This window comes from Manis javanica, chromosome 1 (genome assembly GCF_040802235.1).
Source record: "Manis javanica isolate MJ-LG chromosome 1, MJ_LKY, whole genome shotgun sequence".
Lineage (NCBI taxonomy): Eukaryota > Metazoa > Chordata > Mammalia > Pholidota > Manidae > Manis > Manis javanica.
Genome location: NC_133156.1, coordinates 5202225 through 5224674, shown reverse-complemented (window position 1 = coordinate 5224674; position 22450 = coordinate 5202225).

The window sequence follows — 22450 nt, the reverse complement described above, 5'->3', positions numbered from 1 at the left end:
GTCCACCCAACATACTCCATTACAGTCACTGTCTCTCAGATTAGCAAGATGCTACAGAATCACTACTTAAACTCTCTGGACTATACTGACTTTCCCGTGGGGCCTCCGCACACATCAATTGAGCTGATATTAATGCCCCCTCTACACCCTTCTCCCGCCCATCCCAACCAGACTTCCTAGCCCCTTTCGTTTGGTAAGTTAGTGGTAGGAGGACTCAAGTAAACATAATGGTACTCAGGTAGCTGTAGACTAAAGATAAATAAATAAACAATAAGTAAGTAAGTACATACATGAATACATACATACATACATACATACATACATAAAAAATAAATAATAGAATGCAGCAGACCAGTTTAGAAAAGACATGTGCACCCCTATGTTTGTCACAGCACTATACACAATAACCAAGATAAGTGTCCATCAGTAGATGAACAGTGGCATATTATTCAGCCAGATGAAGAAAATCAATCCTACCAATTACAACAACATGGATGGAGCTAGAGGGTATTATGCTCACTGAAATAAGCCATGCAGCACACAAAAAATGTCAAATGATTTCGCTCACCTGTGGAGTATCAGAAAAAATAAAAAGAGTGAAGGAACAAGACAGTAGTAGCCTCACCGAACCCAAGAACCGACTCACGGTTACGAAAGGGAATGTGACTGAGGAGGATGGGTTGGAAAGGAGGGAAGAGAGGGAAAATGGGGCACTAGGAGTAGCACACATAATGTGGGCAGGGGGCAGGCATGGGCAAGGCAGTATAACACAGTGAAGATTAGTAGTGCTTCTACAGCATATTCCTGGGCTAATGGACATTGACTCTTACAGGCTATGAGGTGGGGACTTGGTAATGGGGGTAGTTTCATTACCATAATGTTGCTCATGGAACAGTTTAGTACTGACACCAAAATAAAAAGAAACACACAGTACCTTGGGTCTGGGTTCCATTTTACCTGATGCTGTCAAGTTGTTCAGTGTCCACCTCAGCAGAATCCCAGCTGCTCCTCTAAGCATACCCATTCTTTCTCTAGGACAGAGGCACCACTGTGACATCATGGAATTTCCAGGCAACAGTGCTGCTCTTGCAAACTCCACCCCCATGGCGGGTACTGCCCAGCCGTGAGGAGCTGCATCCCAAGAACAACACGGAATATAATTCACCATATATACAATGATTTCATCATGATTGGAGTATCCGAACAAAGAAGAAACTGAAGGAGAAAACATTAGCAGTCTCACAGAGACCAAGAACGGACTAAAAGTTACCAAAGGGAAAGAGCCTGGGGTGGATGGGCAGAAATGGACGGACCAGGGAGGAGGGAAAAATGGGCACATACAATTACCATAAATAATGTAGGAGGAGGGGCACGTAGAGGGCTGTACAACACAGAGAAGACAAGTAGTGATTCCACAGCATCTTACTCTGCTCATGTACAGTGAGGGCAATAGGGTATCTTGGGCTATCTTCGTGATGGCGCCAGGAAACTAAACATAATTTTACTCATTTAACTGTACATTAATGACAGAAAGATAGACAGCTAGGTAGGTAGAGAGATAGATAGATAATAAATGAGTGAATGAATAAATACATTCATACATACATACATGTGGAAAGGATGGAAGGAAGGAAGGAAGGAAGGAAAGAAGGAAGGCAACAGCCCAGTTATAAAAAGACATGAGCACCCCTATGTGTATCAGAGCACTGTACACAATAACCAATCTACAATTATATGATCCACGTGATGGTTACTATATGCCCCAGATTAAGCCCCCCCCCCCCCACATACCCCTTTACAGTCACTGTCCATCAACATAGTATGATGCTATAGAATCACTACTTGAACTATCCATAATATACTGAATTCTCCGTGGGACATCCCCACACATTATGTGAGCTCAGCGAAATGCCCCCTGCCCACCCTTCCCCTCCCTTCACAAACAGCCTAAACGAATGAATGCGGGAATAAATAAGTAAATAAATACATAGAAAAAAAGGAAGACAAAAAGAAAGTTACATAGACAAATGATAGATAGATAGATATAGATAGATAGATAGGTAGTTAGATAATGAAGGAAGGAATGAATGAATAATTAATTAAGTACATACAGTCACAGAAAAATAATATCTTTTAAAACCATTAAATGATTAAAAAATACATTAATAAACAAACAAACAAACAGACAAATAAATGATGAAAGAGACGAAGAGTGAAGGTAAGAAGGAAAGCACCAGCCCACCTGAAAAAGGACACGTGCACCCCTATGTTTACCACAGCACTACTGATAGTAAGCAATCTACAATTATATGAGCTACATTAGAGTTCCTACACTCCCCAGACCATGCCCACCCCACCTATCCCGGTACAGTCACTGTCCATCAGCGTAGCAAGATGCTATCGAATCACTACTTGAACTCTCTGTACCATACTGTCATCCCTGTGGGACCTCCCCACACATTATGTGAGCTAATCGTTATGCCTCCTGTACACCCTTCTCCATCCCTCCCCAACAAGCCTTCCTAGTCCCTTAACTTTGGTAAGTTGGTGATCTGGGGAGTCTAGTAAACATAAAGTTACTCCTGTTGGTGTGGGGTAATGATAAATAAACAAAGAATAAATAAGTATGTACATAAGTGAATACATGCATACATACATACATACAAACTTACATAAAAAATAAATAATACAATGCAGCAGACCAGTTTATAAAAGACATCTGCACCCCTTTGTTTATCACAGCTCTATTCACTATAACCAGTCTACAATTATATGAGCAAGATTGTTTTTACTAGACTGCCCACATCATCAAGTTCCCCCCACATACCTCATTACAGTCACTGTCTATCAGCATAGTAAGATGCTGTAGTACCACTACTTGACTTCTCCCTACTATACAGACTTCCTCGTGGGACCTACCCCCGACAGTACGTGAGCTAATCGTAATGACCCCTTTCCACGCTTCTCCCTCCCTTCACAACCAGCCTTCCTAGTCCCTTAACCTTTGGTAAGTTGGTGATGGAGGGAGTCTACTAAACATAATGTTACTAATGTATTTGTAGACTCATGATAAATGAATAAAGAATAAATAAGTAAGAATGTAAATGAATACATACCTACATACTTACATAAAATATACATAATGAAATGCAGCACCCAGTTTAGAAAAGACATGTGCACCCCTATGTTTAACGCTATTTACAAGAGCCAAGCTAAGTGTCCATCAGAAGATGAACAGTGCAATATTATTCAGCGAAATGAAAAGACAAAATCCTACCATTTACAACGACACGGATGGAGCAAGTGGGTAATATGCACAGTGAAATAACTCAGGTGCAGAAAGACAAGTATCAAATGATTTCAATGTCCTCTCAGAGGGAGAACCAAGGGAAACTGAGTGAGCAAAACAGCACCAGATTCATCGAAGCCAAGAATGGAATAACAGGTACCAAAGGGAAAGGGGCAGGTCTGGATAGTGGAGACTGGAGGGGCAAGGGGAGAGGGAAAGAAAGTGTGCATTATGATGTGCGTGTATAATGTGGGAGGGGGGTCACAGAGAGGGCTGTACATCACAGAGAAGACAAACAGTTATTTTACAGCATCTTACTATGCTTATGCACACTGACTGTGAAGGGGGATGTGGGGAGAACATGGTGAAGGGGGGAGCCTAGTAAACATAATGTCCTTCATGTCATTGAAGATGAATGATAGCCAAATACAAAAAAATTGTAAGTTGTATTAAGAAATGCAGAAAAGTGAAGGAAAGTTTCATAAAAGAAGAGGTACAAAAGGCCAATGAGTCCACGGAAAAACATTCAGCAACATCAGTCATCAAATAGAAGCAAACAAAAATAAGACTGTGACATCACAATTATGTTAGAATGATTAAAATAAAAAAAAAAAACTGACACTGCCACACGTCAACTGTTGATCAAACTGGTGGGCATGTAAAATGGTATACCAATTTCGGAAAAAGATCTGGCATTTTGGATAAACTTGAAAACATACCGAGCTAATGGCCCAGCAATTTCCACTTGCGGGCTTTTACTCAAATGAAAATGGGTGCTTATACTTAAAAAAAGACCTGTATACAAACCTTCTCAGAGACTTTATTCATAGGAGGCAAAACTAAAAAGAGACTTTTTAAAAAATCTGCGGTTTATTCATACAAAGTAGCACTACTCATCAATAGAAAGGACTGCATGACCAATACAAGATGATTGAATCTCACAAACTTGCTGAGTTAAAAAACCTTATGCAAGAAAAAAACAAAACCTGACAATTGCAGGCGCGCGGGTCGGTCGTTGGGCAAGGCGGGGCCGAGGGCGTGCCGGGGCGGAACCAGGCGGCGGCGAGGGGTGGGCACGCCGGGCGCGAGGATCTGTCAGCGGCCTCTGTCAGAGGGCCGCCTCGCTGGCTGCACCCTTCCGCCAGGCGAAGGCCTTCAGCGAACTTGGGCGGTGGCGGTGGAGGCGGTTCGCTGCTTCCTGGGGAGGGAGGAGCGTTCGTCTGAGCGAGGCCAGGCAGGAGGCCTACACTCGAGTGCCTCCCGAGCCCGCGCCCGCACCCGCTGGTCCCCAGCCCGGAGGTTCCTCGAAGTCGCCTCGGAGGCGGGCCCGGGCGGCGGCGGCGGCGGCGGCGGCGGCGGCGGCGGGGGGCCCTGGCGGAAGCGGCTCAGCAGCCAAGCCGCCTCTGGGTACCGGGGGCCGCCCGGGCCGCCGCGCAGGCGCCTTGGGAAAATGACCCCGGGGTCACCGCGGCGCGCTGCCTGATGGGGGAGGCCGGGGAAGCCCTGCGGACCGACCGAGAGAGCCCAGCAGTCTGCAGGGACCGGCGGCATGCCTGCAGGGAGCTCACCCGGCCGCAACCCTCCCCTCCCTTTTCTTTTTTTTTTTTTCCCTGGGATTCATCATTATCTCGTCAGGAATACCTGGGGTTTTTTTTCACTATCATTAATCAACAATTATAAAAGCAATATTATAGTTAGTAGACTACCCAGATCATCACGTTCCCTCTCTACCATATACCCTATTAGAGTCACCATCCATCAGCATGGTACGATTCTACAGAATCACTACTTGACTTCTCTGCTCTACGCTGACTTCCACGTGGAACCCCTCCCACATTATGGGAGCTAATCTTAATGCCCCCTTTCCACCCTTCTCCTTCCCTTCCCCACCAGCCTTCCTAGACGCTTACCTTTGCAAAACTGGTGATGGGGGGAGTCTAGTAAATATAATGTTCCTCATGTAGTTGTACATTAATGACAGATAGACAGACAGACAGATAGTTAGACAGATGGAAAGACAGACTAATGAATGAATGCACACATACATACATACACACATACATACATTTAAGGAAGACAGAAAGAAAGATAGAATGATAGATCAACAGCTAGAGCGATAGACAGATAAATATAGACAGATAGATAGAAAGACAGATGAATGAATACATGAATAAATAAATACATATATGAGAAAAAGAATGAAATACAAGAACAAAAGAGAGAAGGAAAGCACCAGCCCAGTTTTTAAAAAGACATGTGCACTCCTACGTTTATCACAGCACTATTCACAATAGCCAATGAACAATTCCATGAGCTACATTATGGTTACTACATGCCCCAGATCAAGTCCACCCAACATACTCCATTACAGTCACTGTCTCTCAGATTAGCAAGATGCTACAGAATCACTACTTAAACTCTCTGGACTATACTGACTTTCCCGTGGGGCCTCCGCACACATCAATTGAGCTGATATTAATGCCCCCTCTACACCCTTCTCCCGCCCATCCCAACCAGACTTCCTAGCCCCTTTCGTTTGGGAAGTTAGTGGTAGGAGGACTCAAGTAAACTTAATGGTACTCAGGTAGCTGTAGACTAAAGATAAATAAATAAACAATAAGTAAGTAAGTACATACATGAATACATACATACATACATACATACATAAAAATAAATAATAGAATGCAGCAGACCAGTTTAGAAAAGACATGTGCACCCCTATGTTTGTCACAGCACTATACACAATAACCAAGATAAGTGTCCATCAGTAGATGAACAGTGGCATATTATTCAGCCAGATGAAGAAAATCAATCCTACCAATTACAACAACATGGATGGAGCTAGAGGGTATTATGCTCACTGAAATAAGCCATGCAGCACACAAAAAATGTCAAATGATTTCGCTCACCTGTGGAGTATCAGAAAAAATAAAAAGAGTGAAGGAACAAGACCGTAGTAGCCTCACCGAACCCAAGAACCGACTCACGGTTACGAAAGGGAATGTGACTGAGGAGGATGGGTTGGAAAGGAGGGAAGAGAGGGAAAATGGGGCACTAGGAGTAGCACACATAATGTGGGCAGGGGGCAGGCATGGGCAAGGCAGTATAACACAGTGAAGATTAGTAGTGCTTCTACAGCATATTCCTGGGCTAATGGACATTGACTCTTACAGGCTATGAGGTGGGGACTTGGTAATGGGGGTAGTTTCATTACCATAATGTTGCTCATGGAACAGTTTAGTACTGACACCAAAATAAAAAGAAACACACAGTACCTTGGGTCTGGGTTCCATTTTACCTGATGCTGTCAAGTTGTTCAGTGTCCACCTCAGCAGAATCCCAGCTGCTCCTCTAAGCATACCCATTCTTTCTCTAGGACAGAGGCACCACTGTGACATCATGGAATTTCCAGGCAACAGTGCTGCTCTTGCAAACTCCACCCCCATGGCGGGTACTGCCCAGCCGTGAGGAGCTGCATCCCAAGAACAACACGGAATATAATTCACCATATATACAATGATTTCATCATGATTGGAGTATCCGAACAAAGAAGAAACTGAAGGAGAAAACATTAGCAGTCTCACAGAGACCAAGAACGGACTAAAAGTTACCAAAGGGAAAGAGCCTGGGGTGGATGGGCAGAAATGGACGGACCAGGGAGGAGGGAAATATGGGCACATACAATTACCATAAATAATGTAGGAGGAGGGGCACGTAGAGGGCTGTACAACACAGAGAAGACAAGTAGTGATTCCACAGCATCTTACTCTGCTCATATACAGTGAGGGCAATAGGGTATCTTGGGCTATCTTCGTGATGGCGCCAGGAAACTAAACATAATTTTACTCATTTAACTGTACATTAATGACAGAAAGATAGACAGCTAGGTAGGTAGAGAGGTAGATAGATAATAAATGAGTGAATGAATAAATACATTCATACATACATACATGTGGAAAGGATGGAAGGAAGGAAGGAAGGAAGGAAAGAAGGAAGGCAACAGCCCAGTTATAAAAAGACATGAGCACCCCTATGTGTATCAGAGCACTGTACACAATAACCAATCTACAATTATATGATCCACGTGATGGTTACTATATGCCCCAGATTAAGCCCCCCCCCCACATACCCCTTTACAGTCACTGTCCATCAACATAGTATGATGCTATAGAATCACTACTTGAACTATCCATAATATACTGAATTCTCCGTGGGACATCCCCACACATTATGTGAGCTCAGCGAAATGCCCCCTGCCCACCCTTCCCCTCCCTTCACAAACAGCCTAAACGAATGAATGTGGGAATAAATAAGTAAATAAATACATAGAAAAAAAGGAAGACAAAAAGAAAGTTACATAGACAAATGATAGATAGATAGATATAGATAGATAGATAGGTAGTTAGATAATGAAGGAAGGAATGAATGAATAATTAATTAAGTACATACAGTCACAGAAAAATAATATCTTATAAAACCATTAAATGTTTAAAAAATACATTAATAAACAAACAAACAAACAGACAAATAAATGATGAAAGAGACGAAGAGTGATGGTAAGAAGGAAAGCACCAGCCCACCTGAAAAAGGACACGTGCACCCCTATGTTTACCACAGCACTACTGATAGTAAGCAATCTACAATTATATGAGCTACATTAGAGTTCCTACACTCCCCAGACCATGCCCACCCCACCTATCCCGGTACAGTCACTGTCCATCAGCGTAGCAAGATGCTATCGAATCACTACTTGAACTCTCTGTACCATACTGTCATCCCTGTGGGACCTCCCCACACATTATGTGAGCTAATCGTTATGCCTCCTGTACACCCTTCTCCATCCATCCCCAGCAAGCCTTCCTAGTCCCTTAACTTTGGTAAGTTGGTGATCTGGGGAGTCTAGTAAACATAAAGTTACTCCTGTTGGTGTGGGGTAATGATAAATAAACAAAGAATAAATAAGTATGTACATAAGTGAATACATGCATACATACATACATAGAAACTTACATAAAAAATAAATAATACAATGCAGCAGACCAGTTTATAAAAGAAATCTGCACCCCTTTGTTTATCACAGCTCTATTTACTATAACCAGTCTACAATTATGTGAGCAAGATTGTTTTTACTAGACTGCCCACATCATCAAGTTCCCCCCACATACCTCATTACAGTCACTGTCTATCAGCATAGTAAGATGCTGTAGTACCACTACTTGACTTCTCCCTACTATACAGACTTCCTCGTGGGACCTACCCCCGACAGTACGTGAGCTAATCGTAATGACCCCTTTCCACGCTTCTCCCTCCCTTCACAACCAGCCTTCCTAGTCCCTTAACCTTTGGTAAGTTGGTGATGGAGGGAGTCTACTAAACATAATGTTACTAATGTATTTGTAGACTCATGATAAATGAATAAAGAATAAATAAGTAAGAATGTAAATGAATACATACCTACATACTTACATAAAATATACATAATGAAATGCAGCACCCAGTTTAGAAAAGACATGTGCACCCCTATGTTTAACGCTATTTACAAGAGCCAAGCTAAGTGTCCATCAGAAGATGAACAGTGCAATATTATTCAGCGAAATGAAAAGACAAAATCCTACCATTTACAACGACACGGATGGAGCAAGTGGGTAATATGCACAGTGAAATAACTCAGGTGCAGAAAGACAAGTATCAAATGATTTCAATGCCCTCTCAGAGGGAGAACCAAGGGAAACTGAGTGAGCAAAACAGCACCAGATTCATCGAAGCCAAGAATGGAATAACAGGTACCAAAGGGAAAGGGGCAGGTCTGGATAGTGGAGACTGGAGGGGCAAGGGGAGAGGGAAAGAAAGTGTGCATTATGATGTGCGTGTATAATGTGGGAGGGGGGTCACAGAGAGGGCTGTACATCACAGAGAAGACAAACAGTTATTTTACAGCATCTTACTATGCTTATGCACACTGACTGTGAAGGGGGATGTGGGGAGAACATGGTGAAGGGGGGAGCCTAGTAAACATAATGTCCTTCATGTCATTGAAGATGAATGATAGCCAAATACAAAAAAATTGTAAGTTGTATTAAGAAATGCAGAAAAGTGAAGGAAAGTTTCATAAAAGAAGAGGTACAAAAGGCCAATGAGTCCATGGAAAAACATTCAGCAACATCAGTCATCAAATAGAAGCAAACAAAAATAAGACTGTGACATCACAATTATGTTAGAATGATTAAAAGAAAAAAAAAAAAACTGACACTGCCACACGTCAACTGTTGATCAAACTGGTGGGCATGTAAAATGGTATACCAATTTCGGAAAAAGATCTGGCAGTTTGGATAAACTTAAAAACATACCGAGCTAATGGCCCAGCAATTTCCACTTGCGGGCTTTTACTCAAATGAAAATGGGTGCTTATACTTAAAAAAAGACCTATATACAAACCTTCTCAGAGACTTTATTCATAGGAGGCAAAACTAAAAAGAGACTTTTTAAAAAATCTGCGGTTTATTCATACAAAGTAGCACTACTCATCAATAGAAAGGACTGCATGACCAATACAAGATGATTGAATCTCACAAACTTGCTGAGTTAAAAAACCTTATGCAAGAAAAAAACAAAACCTGACAATTGCAGGCGCGCCGGTCGGGCGTTGGGCAAGGCGGGGCCGAGGGCGTGCCGGGGCGGAGCCAGGCGGCGGCGAGGGGTGGGCACGCCGGGCGCGAGGATCTGTCAGCGGCCGCTGTCAGAGGGCCGCCTCGCTGGCTGCACCCTTCCGCCAGGCGAAGGCCTTCAGGGAACTTGGGCGGTGGCGGTGGAGGCGGTTCGCTGCTTCCTGGGGAGGGAGGAGCGTTCGCCTGAGCGAGGCCAGGCAGGAGGCCTACACTCGAGTGCCTCCCGAGCCCGCGCCCGCACCCGCTGGTCCCCAGCCCGGAGGTTCCTCGAAGTCGCCTCGGAGGCGGATCCGGGCGGCGGCGGCGGCGGCGGCGGCGGCGGCGGCGGCGGCGGCGGCGGCGGCGGGCCCTGGCGGAAGCGGCTCAGCAGCCAAGCCGCCTCTGGGTACCGGGGGCCGCCCGGGCCGCCGCGCAGGCGCCTTGGGAAAATGACCCCGGGGTCACCGCGGCGCGCTGCCTGATGGGGGAGGCCGGGGAAGCCCTGCGGACCGACCAAGAGAGCTCAGCAGTCTGCAGGGACCAGCGGCATGCCTGCAGGGAGCTCACCCGGCCGCAACCCTCGCCTCCCTTTTCTTTTTTTTTTTTTCCCTGGGATTCATCATTATCTCGTCAGGAATACCTGGGGTTTTTTTTCACTATCATTAATCAACAATTATAAAAGCAATATTATAGTTAGTAGACTACCCAGATCATCACGTTCCCTCTCTACCATATACCCTATTAGAGTCACCATCCATCAGCATGGTACGATTCTACAGAATCACTACTTGACTTCTCTGCTCTACGCTGACTTCCACGTGGAACCCCTCCCACATTATGGGAGCTAATCTTAATGCCCCCTTTCCACCCTTCTCCTTCCCTTCCCCACCAGCCTTCCTAGACGCTTACCTTTGCAAAACTGGTGATGGGGGGAGTCTAGTAAATATAATGTTCCTCATGTAGTTGTACATTAATGACAGATAGACAGACAGACAGATAGTTAGACAGATGGAAAGACAGATTAATGAATGAATGCACACATACATACATACACACATACATACATTTAAGGAAGACAGAAAGAAAGATAGAATGATAGATCAACAGCTAGAGCGATAGACAGATAAATATAGACAGATAGATAGAAAGACAGATGAATGAATACATGAATAAATAAATACATATATGAGAAAAAGAATGAAATACAAGAACAAAAGAGAGAAGGAAAGCACCAGCCCAGTTTTAAAAAGACATGTGCACTCCTACGTTTATCACAGCACTATTCACAATAGCCAATGAACAATTCCATGAGCTACATTATGGTTACTACATGCCCCAGATCAAGTCCACCCAACATACTCCATTACAGTCACTGTCTCTCAGATTAGCAAGATGCTACAGAATCACTACTTAAACTCTCTGGACTATACTGACTTTCCCGTGGGGCCTCCGCACACATCAATTGAGCTGATATTAATGCCCCCTCTACACCCTTCTCCCGCCCATCCCAAACAGACTTCCTAGCCCCTTTCGTTTGGTAAGTTAGTGGTAGGAGGACTCAAGTAAACATAATGGTACTCAGGTAGCTGTAGACTAAAGATAAATAAATAAACAATAAGTAAGTAAGTACATACATGAATACATACATACATACATACATACATAAAAAATAAATAATAGAATGCAGCAGACCAGTTTAGAAAAGACATGTGCACCCCTATGTTTGTCACAGCACTATACACAATAACCAAGATAAGTGTCCGTCAGTAGATGAACAGTGGCATATTATTCAGCCAGATGAAGAAAATCAATCCTACCAATTACAACAACATGGATGGAGCTAGAGGGTATTATGCTCACTGAAATAAGCCATGCAGCACACAAAAAATGTCAAATGATTTCGCTCACCTGTGGAGTATCAGAAAAAATAAAAAGAGTGAAGGAACAAGACAGTAGTAGCCTCACCGAACCCAAGAACCGACTCACGGTTACGAAAGGGAATGTGACTGAGGAGGATGGGTTGGAAAGGAGGGAAGAGAGGGAAAATGGGGCACTAGGAGTAGCACACATAATGTGGGCAGGGGGCAGGCATGGGCAAGGCAGTATAACACAGTGAAGATTAGTAGTGCTTCTACAGCATATTCCTGGGCTAATAGACATTGACTCTTACAGGCTATGAGGTGGGGACTTGGTAATGGGGGTAGTTTCATTACCGTAATGTTGCTCATGGAACAGTTTAGTACTGACACCAAAATAAAAAGAAACACACAGTACCTTGGGTCTGGGTTCCATTTTACCTGATGCTGTCAAGTTGTTCAGTGTCCACCTCAGAAGAATCCCAGCTGCTCCTCTAAGCATACCCATTCTTTCTCTAGGACAGAGGCACCACTGTGACATCATGGAATTTCCAGGCAACAGTGCTGCTCTTGCAAACTCCACCCCCATGGCGGGTACTGCCCAGCCGTGAGGAGCTGCATCCCAAGAACAACACGGAATATAATTCACCATATATACAATGATTTCATCATGATTGGAGTATCCGAACAAAGAAGAAACTGAAGGAGAAAACATTAGCAGTCTCACAGAGACCAAGAACGGACTAAAAGTTACCAAAGGGAAAGAGCCTGGGGTGGATGGGCAGAAATGGACGGACCAGGGAGGAGGGAAAAATGGGCACATACAATTACCATAAATAATGTAGGAGGAGGGGCACGTAGAGGGCTGTACAACACAGAGAAGACAAGTAGTGATTCCACAGCATCTTACTCTGCTCATGTACAGTGAGGGCAATAGGGTATCTTGGGCTATCTTCGTGATGGCGCCAGGAAACTAAACATAATTTTACTCATTTAACTGTACATTAATGACAGAAAGATAGACAGCTAGGTAGGTAGAGAGATAGATAGATAATAAATGAGTGAATGAATAAATACATTCATACATACATACATGTGGAAAAGATGGAAGGAAGGAAAGAAGGAAGGCAACAGCCCAGTTATAAAAAGACATGAGCACCCCTATGTGTATCAGAGCACTGTACACAATAACCAATCTACAATTATATGATCCACGTGATGGTTACTATATGCCCCAGATTAAGCCCCCCCCCCCACATACCCCTTTACAGTCACTGTCCATCAACATAGTATGATGCTATAGAATCACTACTTGAACTATCCATAATATACTGAATTCTCCGTGGGACATCCCCACACATTATGTGAGCTCAGCGAAATGCCAGCTGCCCACCCTTCCCCTCCCTTCACAAACAGCCTAAACGAATGAATGCGGGAATAAATAAGTAAATAAATACATAGAAAAAAAGGAAGACAAAAAGAAAGTTACATAGACAAATGATAGATAGATAGATATAGATAGATAGATAGGTAGTTAGATAATGAAGGAAGGAATGAATGAATAATTAATTAAGTACATACAGTCACAGAAAAATAATCTTTTAAAACCATTAAATGATTAAAAAATACATTAATAAACAAACAAACAAACAGACAAATAAATGATGAAAGAGACGAAGAGTGAAGGTAAGAAGGAAAGCACCAGCCCACCTGAAAAAGGACACGTGCACCCCTATGTTTACCACAGCACTACTGATAGTAAGCAATCTACAATTATATGAGCTACATTAGAGTTCCTACACTCCCCAGACCATGCCCACCCCACCTATCCCGGTACAGTCACTGTCCATCAGCGTAGCAAGATGCTATCGAATCACTACTTGAACTCTCTGTACCATACTGTCATCCCTGTGGGACCTCCCCACACATTATGTGAGCTAATCGTTATGCCTCCTGTACACCCTTCTCCATCCCTCCCCAACAAGCCTTCCTAGTCCCTTAACTTTGGTAAGTTGGTGATCTGGGGAGTCTAGTAAACATAAAGTTACTCCTGTTGGTGTGGGGTAATGATAAATAAACAAAGAATAAGTATGTACATAAGTGAATACATGCATACATACATACATACAAACTTACATAAAAAATAAATAATACAATGCAGCAGACCAGTTTATAAAAGACATCTGCACCCCTTTGTTTATCACAGCTCTATTCACTATAACCAGTCTACAATTATATGAGCAAGATTGTTTTTACTAGACTGCCCACATCATCAAGTTCCCCCCACATACCTCATTACAGTCACTGTCTATCAGCATAGTAAGATGCTGTAGTACCAGTACTTGACTTCTCCCTACTATACAGACTTCCTCGTGGGACCTACCCCCGACAGTACGTGAGCTAATCGCAATGACCCCTTTCCACGCTTCTCCCTCCCTTCACAACGAGCCTTCCTAGTCCCTTAACCTTTGGTAAGTTGGTGATGGAGGGAGTCTACTAAACATAATGTTACTAATGTATTTGTAGACTCATGATAAATGAATAAAGAATAAATAAGTAAGAATGTAAATGAATACATACCTACATACTTACATAAAATATACATAATGAAATGCAGCACCCAGTTTAGAAAAGACATGTGCACCCCTATGTTTAACGCTATTTACAAGAGCCAAGCTAAGTGTCCATCAGAAGATGAACAGTGCAATATTATTCAGCGAAATGAAAAGACAAAATCCTACCATTTACAACGACACGGATGGAGCAAGTGGGTAATATGCACAGTGAAATAACTCAGGTGCAGAAAGACAAGTATCAAATGATTTCAATGTCCTCTCAGAGGGAGTACCAAGGGAAACTGAGTGAGCAAAACAGCACCAGATTCATCGAAGCCAAGAATGGAATAACAGGTACCAAAGGGAAAGGGGCAGGTCTGGATAGTGGAGACTGGAGGGGCAAGGGGAGAGGGAAAGAAAGTGTGCATTATGATGTGCGTGTATAATGTGGGAGGGGGGTCACAGAGAGGGCTGTACATCACAGAGAAGACAAACAGTTATTTTACAGCATCTTACTATGCTTATGCACACTGACTGTGAAGGGGGATGTGGGGAGAACATGGTGATATGAAGGGGGGAGCCTAGTAAACATAATGTCCTTCATGTCATTGAAGATGAATGATAGCCAAATACAAAAAAATTGTAAGTTGTATTAAGAAATGCAGAAAAGTGAAGGAAAGTTTCATAAAAGAAGAGGTACAAAAGGCCAATGAGTCCATGGAAAAACATTCAGCAACATCAGTCATCAAATAGAAGCAAACAAAAATAAGACTGTGACATCACAATTATGTTAGAATGATTAAAATAAAAAAAAAAAAACTGACACTGCCACACGTCAACTGTTGATCAAACTGGTGGGCATGTAAAATGGTATACCAATTTCGGAAAAAGATCTGGCAGTTTGGATAAACTTAAAAACATACCGAGCTAATGGCCCAGCAATTTCCACTTGCGGGCTTTTACTCAAATGAAAATGGGTGCTTATACTTAAAAAAAGACCTATATACAAACCTTCTCAGAGACTTTATTCATAGGAGGCAAAACTAAAAAGAGACTTTTTAAAAAATCTGCGGTTTATTCATACAAAGTAGCACTACTCATCAATAGAAAGGACTGCATGACCAATACAAGATGATTGAATCTCACAAACTTGCTGAGTTAAAAAACCTTATGCAAGAAAAAAACAAAACCTGACAATTGCAGGCGCGCCGGTGGGGCGTTGGGCAAGGCGGGGCCGAGGGCGTGCCGGGGCGGAGCCAGGCGGCGGCGAGGGGTGGGCACGCCGGGCGCGAGGATCTGTCAGCGGCCGCTGTCAGAGGGCCGCCTCGCTGGCTGCACCCTTCCGCCAGGCGAAGGCCTTCAGGGAACTTGGGCGGTGGCGGTGGAGGCGGTTCGCTGCTTCCTGGGGAGGGAGGAGCGTTCGTCTGAGCGAGGCCAGGCAGGAGGCCTACACTCGAGTGCCTCCCGAGCCCGCGCCCGCACCCGCTGGTCCCCAGCCCGGAGGTTCCTCGAAGTCGCCTCGGAGGCGGGCCCGGGCGGCGGCGGCGGCGGCGGCGGCGGCGGCGGCGGCGGCGGCGGCGGGCCCTGGCGGAAGCGGCTCAGCAGCCAAGCCGCCTCTGGGTACCGGGGGCCGCCCGGGCCGCCGCGCAGGCGCCTTGGGAAAATGACCCCGGGGTCACCGCGGCGCGCTGCCTGATGGGGGAGGCCGGGGAAGCCCTGCGGACCGACCGAGAGAGCTCAGCAGTCTGCAGGGACCAGCGGCATGCCTGCAGGGAGCTCACCTGGCCGCAACCCTCGCCTCCCTTTTCTTTTTTTTTTTTTCCCTGGGATTCATCATTATCTCGTCAGGAATACCTGGGGTTTTTTTTCACTATCATTAATCAACAATTATAAAAGCAATATTATAGTTAGTAGACTACCCAGATCATCACGTTCCCTCTCTACCATATACCCTATTAGAGTCACCATCCATCAGCATATTACGATTCTACAGAATCACTACTTGACTTCTCTGCTCTACGCTGACTTCCACGTGGAACCCCTCCCACATTATGGGAGCTAATCTTAATGCCCCCTTTCCACCCTTCTCCTTCCCTTCCCCACCAGCCTTCCTAGACGCTTACCTTTGCAAAACTGGTGATGGGGGGAGTCTAGTAAATATAATGTTCCTCATGTAGTTGTACATTAATGACAGATAGACAGACAGACAGATAGTTAGACAGATGGAAAGACAGATTAATGAATGAATGCACACATACATACATACACACATACATACATTTAAGGAAGACAGAAAGAAAGATAGAATGATAGATCAACAGCTAGAGCGATAGACAGATAAATATAGACAGATAGATAGAAAGACAGATGAATGAATACATGAATAAATAAATACATATATGAGAAAAAGAATGAAATACAAGAACAAAAGAGAGAAGGAAAGCACCAGCCCAGTTTTAAAAAGACATGTGCACTCCTACGTTTATCACAGCACTATTCACAATAGCCAATGAACAATTCCATGAGCTACATTATGGTTACTACATGCCCCAGATCAAGTCCACCCAACATACTCCATTACAGTCACTGTCTCTCAGATTAGCAAGATGCTACAGAATCACTACTTAAACTCTCTGGACTATACTGACTTTCCCGTGGGGCCTCCGCACACATCAATTGAGCTGATATTAATGCCCCCTCTACACCCTTCTCCCGCCCATCCCAACCAGACTTCCTAGCCCCTTTCGTTTGGTAAGTTAGTGGTAGGAGGACTCAAGTAAACATAATGGTACTCAGGTAGCTGTAGACTAAAGATAAATAAATAAACAATAAGTAAGTAAGTACATACATGAATACATACATACATACATACATACATAAAAAATAAATAATAGAATGCAGCAGACCAGTTTAGAAAAGACATGTGCACCCCTATGTTTGTCACAGCACTATACACAATAACCAAGATAAGTGTCCGTCAGTAGATGAACAGTGGCATATTATTCAGCCAGATGAAGAAAATCAATCCTACCAATTACAACAACATGGATGGAGCTAGAGGGTATTATGCTCACTGAAATAAGCCATGCAGCACACAAAAAATGTCAAATGATTTCGCTCACCTGTGGAGTATCAGAAAAAATAAAAAGAGTGAAGGAACAAGACAGTAGTAGCCTCACCGAACCCAAGAACCGACTCACGGTTACGAAAGGGAATGTGACTGAGGAGGATGGGTTGGAAAGGAGGGAAGACAGGGAAAATGGGGCACTAGGAGTAGCACACATAATGTGGGCAGGGGGCAGGCATGGGCAAGGCAGTATAACACAGTGAAGATTAGTAGTGCTTCTACAGCATATTCCTGGGCTAATGGACATTGACTCTTACAGGCTATGAGGTGGGGACTTGGTAATGGGGGTAGTTTCATTACCATAATGTTGCTCATGGAACAGTTTAGTACTGACACCAAAATAAAAAGAAACACACAGTACCTTGGGTCTGGGTTCCATTTTACCTGATGCTGTCAAGTTGTTCAGTGTCCACCTCAGCAGAATCCCAGCTGCTCCTCTAAGCATACCCATTCTTTCTCTAGGACAGAGGCACCACTGTGACATCATGGAATTTCCAGGCAACAGTGCTGCTCTTGCAAACTCCACCCCCATGGCAGGTACTGCCCAGCCGTGAGGAGCTGCATCCCAAGAACAACACGGAATATAATTCACCATATATACAATGATTTCATCATGATTGGAGTATCCGAACAAAGAAGAAACTGAAGGAGAAAACATTAGCAGTCTCACAGAGACCAAGAACGGACTAAAAGTTACCAAAGGGAAAGAGCCTGGGGTGGATGGGCAGAAATGGACGGACCAGGGAGGAGGGAAAAATGGGCACATACAATTACCATAAATAATGTAGGAGGAGGGGCACGTAGAGGGCTGTACAACACAGAGAAGACAAGTAGTGATTCCACAGCATCTTACTCTGCTCATGTACATTGAGGGCAATAGGGTATCTTGGGCTATCTTCGTGATGGCGCCAGGAAACTAAACATAATTTTACTCATTTAACTGTACATTAATGACAGAAAGATAGACAGCTAGGTAGGTAGAGAGATAGATAGATAATAAATGAGTGAATGAATAAATACATTCATACATACATACATGTGGAAAGGATGGAAGGAAGGAAGGAAGGAAGGAAGGAAAGAAGGAAGGCAACAGCCCAGTTATAAAAAGACATGAGCACCCCTATGTGTATCAGAGCACTGTACACAATAACCAATCTACAATTATATGATCCACGTGATGGTTACTATATGCCCCAGATTAAGCCCCCCCCCACATACCCCTTTACAGTCACTGTCCATCAACATAGTATGATGCTACAGAATCACTACTTGAACTATCCATAATATACTGAATTCTCCGTGGGACATCCCCACACATTATGTGAGCTCAGCGAAATGCCCCCTGCCCACCCTTCCCCTCCCTTCACAAACAGCCTAAACGAATGAATGCGGGAATAAATAAGTAAATAAATACATAGAAAAAAAGGAAGACAAAAAGAAAGTTACATAGACAAATGATAGATAGATAGATATAGATAGATAGATAGGTAGTTAGATAATGAAGGAAGGAATGAATGAATAATTAATTAAGTACATACAGTCACAGAAAAATAATATCTTTTAAAACCATTAAATGATTAAAAAATACATTAATAAACAAACAAACAAACAGACAAATAAATGATGAAAGAGACGAAGAGTGAAGGTAAGAAGGAAAGCACCAGCCCACCTGAAAAAGGACACGTGCACCCCTATGTTTACCACAGCACTACTGCATAGTAAGCAATCTACAATTATATGAGCTACATTAGAGTTCCTACACTCCCCAGACCATGCCCACCCCACCTATCCCGGTACAGTCACTGTCCATCAGGCGTAGCAAGATGCTATCGAATCACTACTTGAACTCTCTGTACCATACTGTCATCCCTGTGGGACCTCCCCACACATTATGTGAGCTAATCGTTATGCCTCCTGTACACCCTTCTCCATCCCTCCCCAACAAGCCTTCCTAGTCCCTTAACTTTGGTAAGTTGGTGATCTGGGGAGTCTAGTAAACATAAAGTTACTCCTGTTGGTGTGGGGTAATGATAAACAAACAAAGAATAAATAAGAATGTACATAAGGGAATAAATGCATACATACATACATACAAACTTACATAAAAAATAAATAATACAATGTCAGCAGACCAGTTTATGAAAGAACATCTGCACCCCTTTGTTTATCACAGCTCTATTCACTATAACCAGTCTACAATTATATGAGCAAGATTGTTTTTACTAGACTGCCCACATCATCAAGTTCCCCCCACATACCTCATTACAGTCACTGTCTAACAGCATAGTAAGATGCTGTAGTACCACTACTTGACTTCTCCCTACTATACAGACTTCCTCGTGGGACCTAACCCCGACAGTACGTGAGCTAATCGTAATGACCCCCTTTCCACGCTTCTCCCTCCCTTCACAACCAGCCTTCCTAGTCCCTTAACCTTTGGTAAGTTGGTGATTTAGGGAGTCTACTAAACATAATGTTTACTAATGTATTTGTAGACTCATGAGTAAATGAATAAAGAATAAATAAGTAAGAATGTAAATGAATACATACCTACATACTTACATAAAATATACATAATGAAATGCAGCACCCAGTTTAGAAAAGACATGTGCACCCCTATGTTTAACGCTATTTACAAGAGCCAAGCTAAGTGTCCATCAGAAGATGAACAGTGCAATATTATTCAGCGAAATGAAAAGACAAAATCCTACCATTTACAACGACACGGATGGAGCAAGTGGGTAATATGCACAGTGAAATAACTCAGGTGCAGAAAGACAAGTATCAAATGATTTCAATGTCCTCTCAGAGGGAGAACCAAGGGAAACTGAGTGAGCAAAACAGCACCAGATTCATCGAAGCCAAGAATGGAATAACAGGTACCAAAGGGAAAGGGGCAGGTCTGGATAGTGGAGACTGGAGGGGCAAGGGGAGAGGGAAAGAAAGTGTGCATTATGATGTGCGTGTATAATGTGGGAGGGGGGGTCACAGAGAGGGCTGTACATCACAGAGAAGACAAACAGTTATTTTACAGCATCTTACTATGCTTATGCACACTGACTGTGAAGGGGGATGTGGGGAGAACATGGTGAAGGGGGGAGCCTAGTAAACATAATGTCCTTCATGTCATTGAAGATGAATGATAGCCAAATACAAAAAAATTGTAAGTTGTATTAAGAAATGCAGAAAAGTGAAGGAAAGTTTCATAAAAGAAGAGGTACAAAAGGCCAATGAGTCCATGGAAAAACATTCAGCAACATCAGTCATCAAATAGAAGCAAACAAAAATAAGACTGTGACATCACAATTATGTTAGAATGATTAAAATAAAAAAAAAAACTGACACTGCCACACGTCAACTGTTGATCAAACTGGTGGGCATGTAAAATGGTATACCAATTTCGGAAAAAGATCTGGCAGTTTGGATAAACTTAAAAACATACCGAGCTAATGGCCCAGCAATTTCCACTTGCGGGCTTTTACTCAAATGAAAATGGGTGCTTATACTTAAAAAAAGACCTATATACAAACCTTCTCAGAGACTTTATTCATAGGAGGCAAAACTAAAAAGAGACTTTTTAAAAAATCTGCGGTTTATTCATACAAAGTAGCACTACTCATCAATAGAAAGGACTGCATGACCAATACAAGATGATTGAATCTCACAAACTTGCTGAGTTAAAAAACCTTATGCAAGAAAAAAAACAAAACCTGACAATTGCAGGCGCGCCGGTCGGGCGTTGGGCAAGGCGGGGCCGAGGGCGTGCCGGGGCGGAGCCAGGCGGGCGGCGAGGGGTGGGCACGCCGGGCGCGAGGATCTGTCAGCGGCCGCTGTCAGAGGGCCGCCTCGCTGGCTGCACCCCTTCCGCCAGGCGAAGGCCTTCAGGGAACTTGGGCGGTGGCGGTGGAGGCGGTTCGCTGCTTCCTGGGGAGGGATGAGGGTTCGTCTGAGCGAGGCCAGGCAGGAGGCCTACACTCGAGTGCCTCCCGAGCCCGCGCCCGCACCCGCTGGTCCCCAGCCCGGAGGTTCCTCGAAGTCGCCTCGGAGGCGGGCCCGGGCGGCGGCGGCGGCGGCGGCGGCGGCGGCGGGGGCGGGCCCTGGCGGAAGCGGCTCAGCAGCCAAGCCGCCTCTGGGTACCGGGGGCCGCCCGGGCCGCCGCGCAGGCGCCTTGGGAAAATGACCCCGGGGTCACCGCGGCGCGCTGCCTGATGGGGGAGGCCGGGGAAGCCCTGCGGACCGACCGAGAGAGCTCAGCAGTCTGCAGGGACCGGCGGCATGCCTGCAGGGAGCTCACCCGGCCGCAACCCTCGCCTCCCTTTTCTTTTTTTTTTTTTCCCTGGGATTCATCATTATCTCGTCAGGAATACCTGGGGTTTTTTTTCACTATCATTAATCAACAATTATAAAAGCAATATTATAGTTAGTAGACTACCCAGATCATCACGTTCCCTCTCTACCATATACCCTATTAGAGTCACCATCCATCAGCATGGTACGATTCTACAGAATCACTACTTGACTTCTCTGCTCTACGCTGACTTCCACGTGGAACCCCTCCCACATTATGGGAGCTAATCTTAATGCCCCCTTTCCACCCTTCTCCTTCCCTTCCCCACCAGCCTTCCTAGACGCTTACCTTTGCAAAACTGGTGATGGGGGGAGTCTAGTAAATATAATGTTCCTCATGTAGTTGTACATTAATGACAGATAGACAGACAGACAGATAGTTAGACAGATGGAAAGACAGATTAATGAATGAATGCACACATACTTACATACACACATACATACATTTAAGGAAGACAGAAAGAAAGATAGAATGATAGATCAACAGCTAGAGCGATAGACAGATAAATATAGACAGATAGATAGAAAGACAGATGAATGAATACATGAATAAATAAATACATATATGAGAAAAAGAATGAAATACAAGAACAAAAGAGAGAAGGAAAGCACCAGCCCAGTTTTAAAAAGAC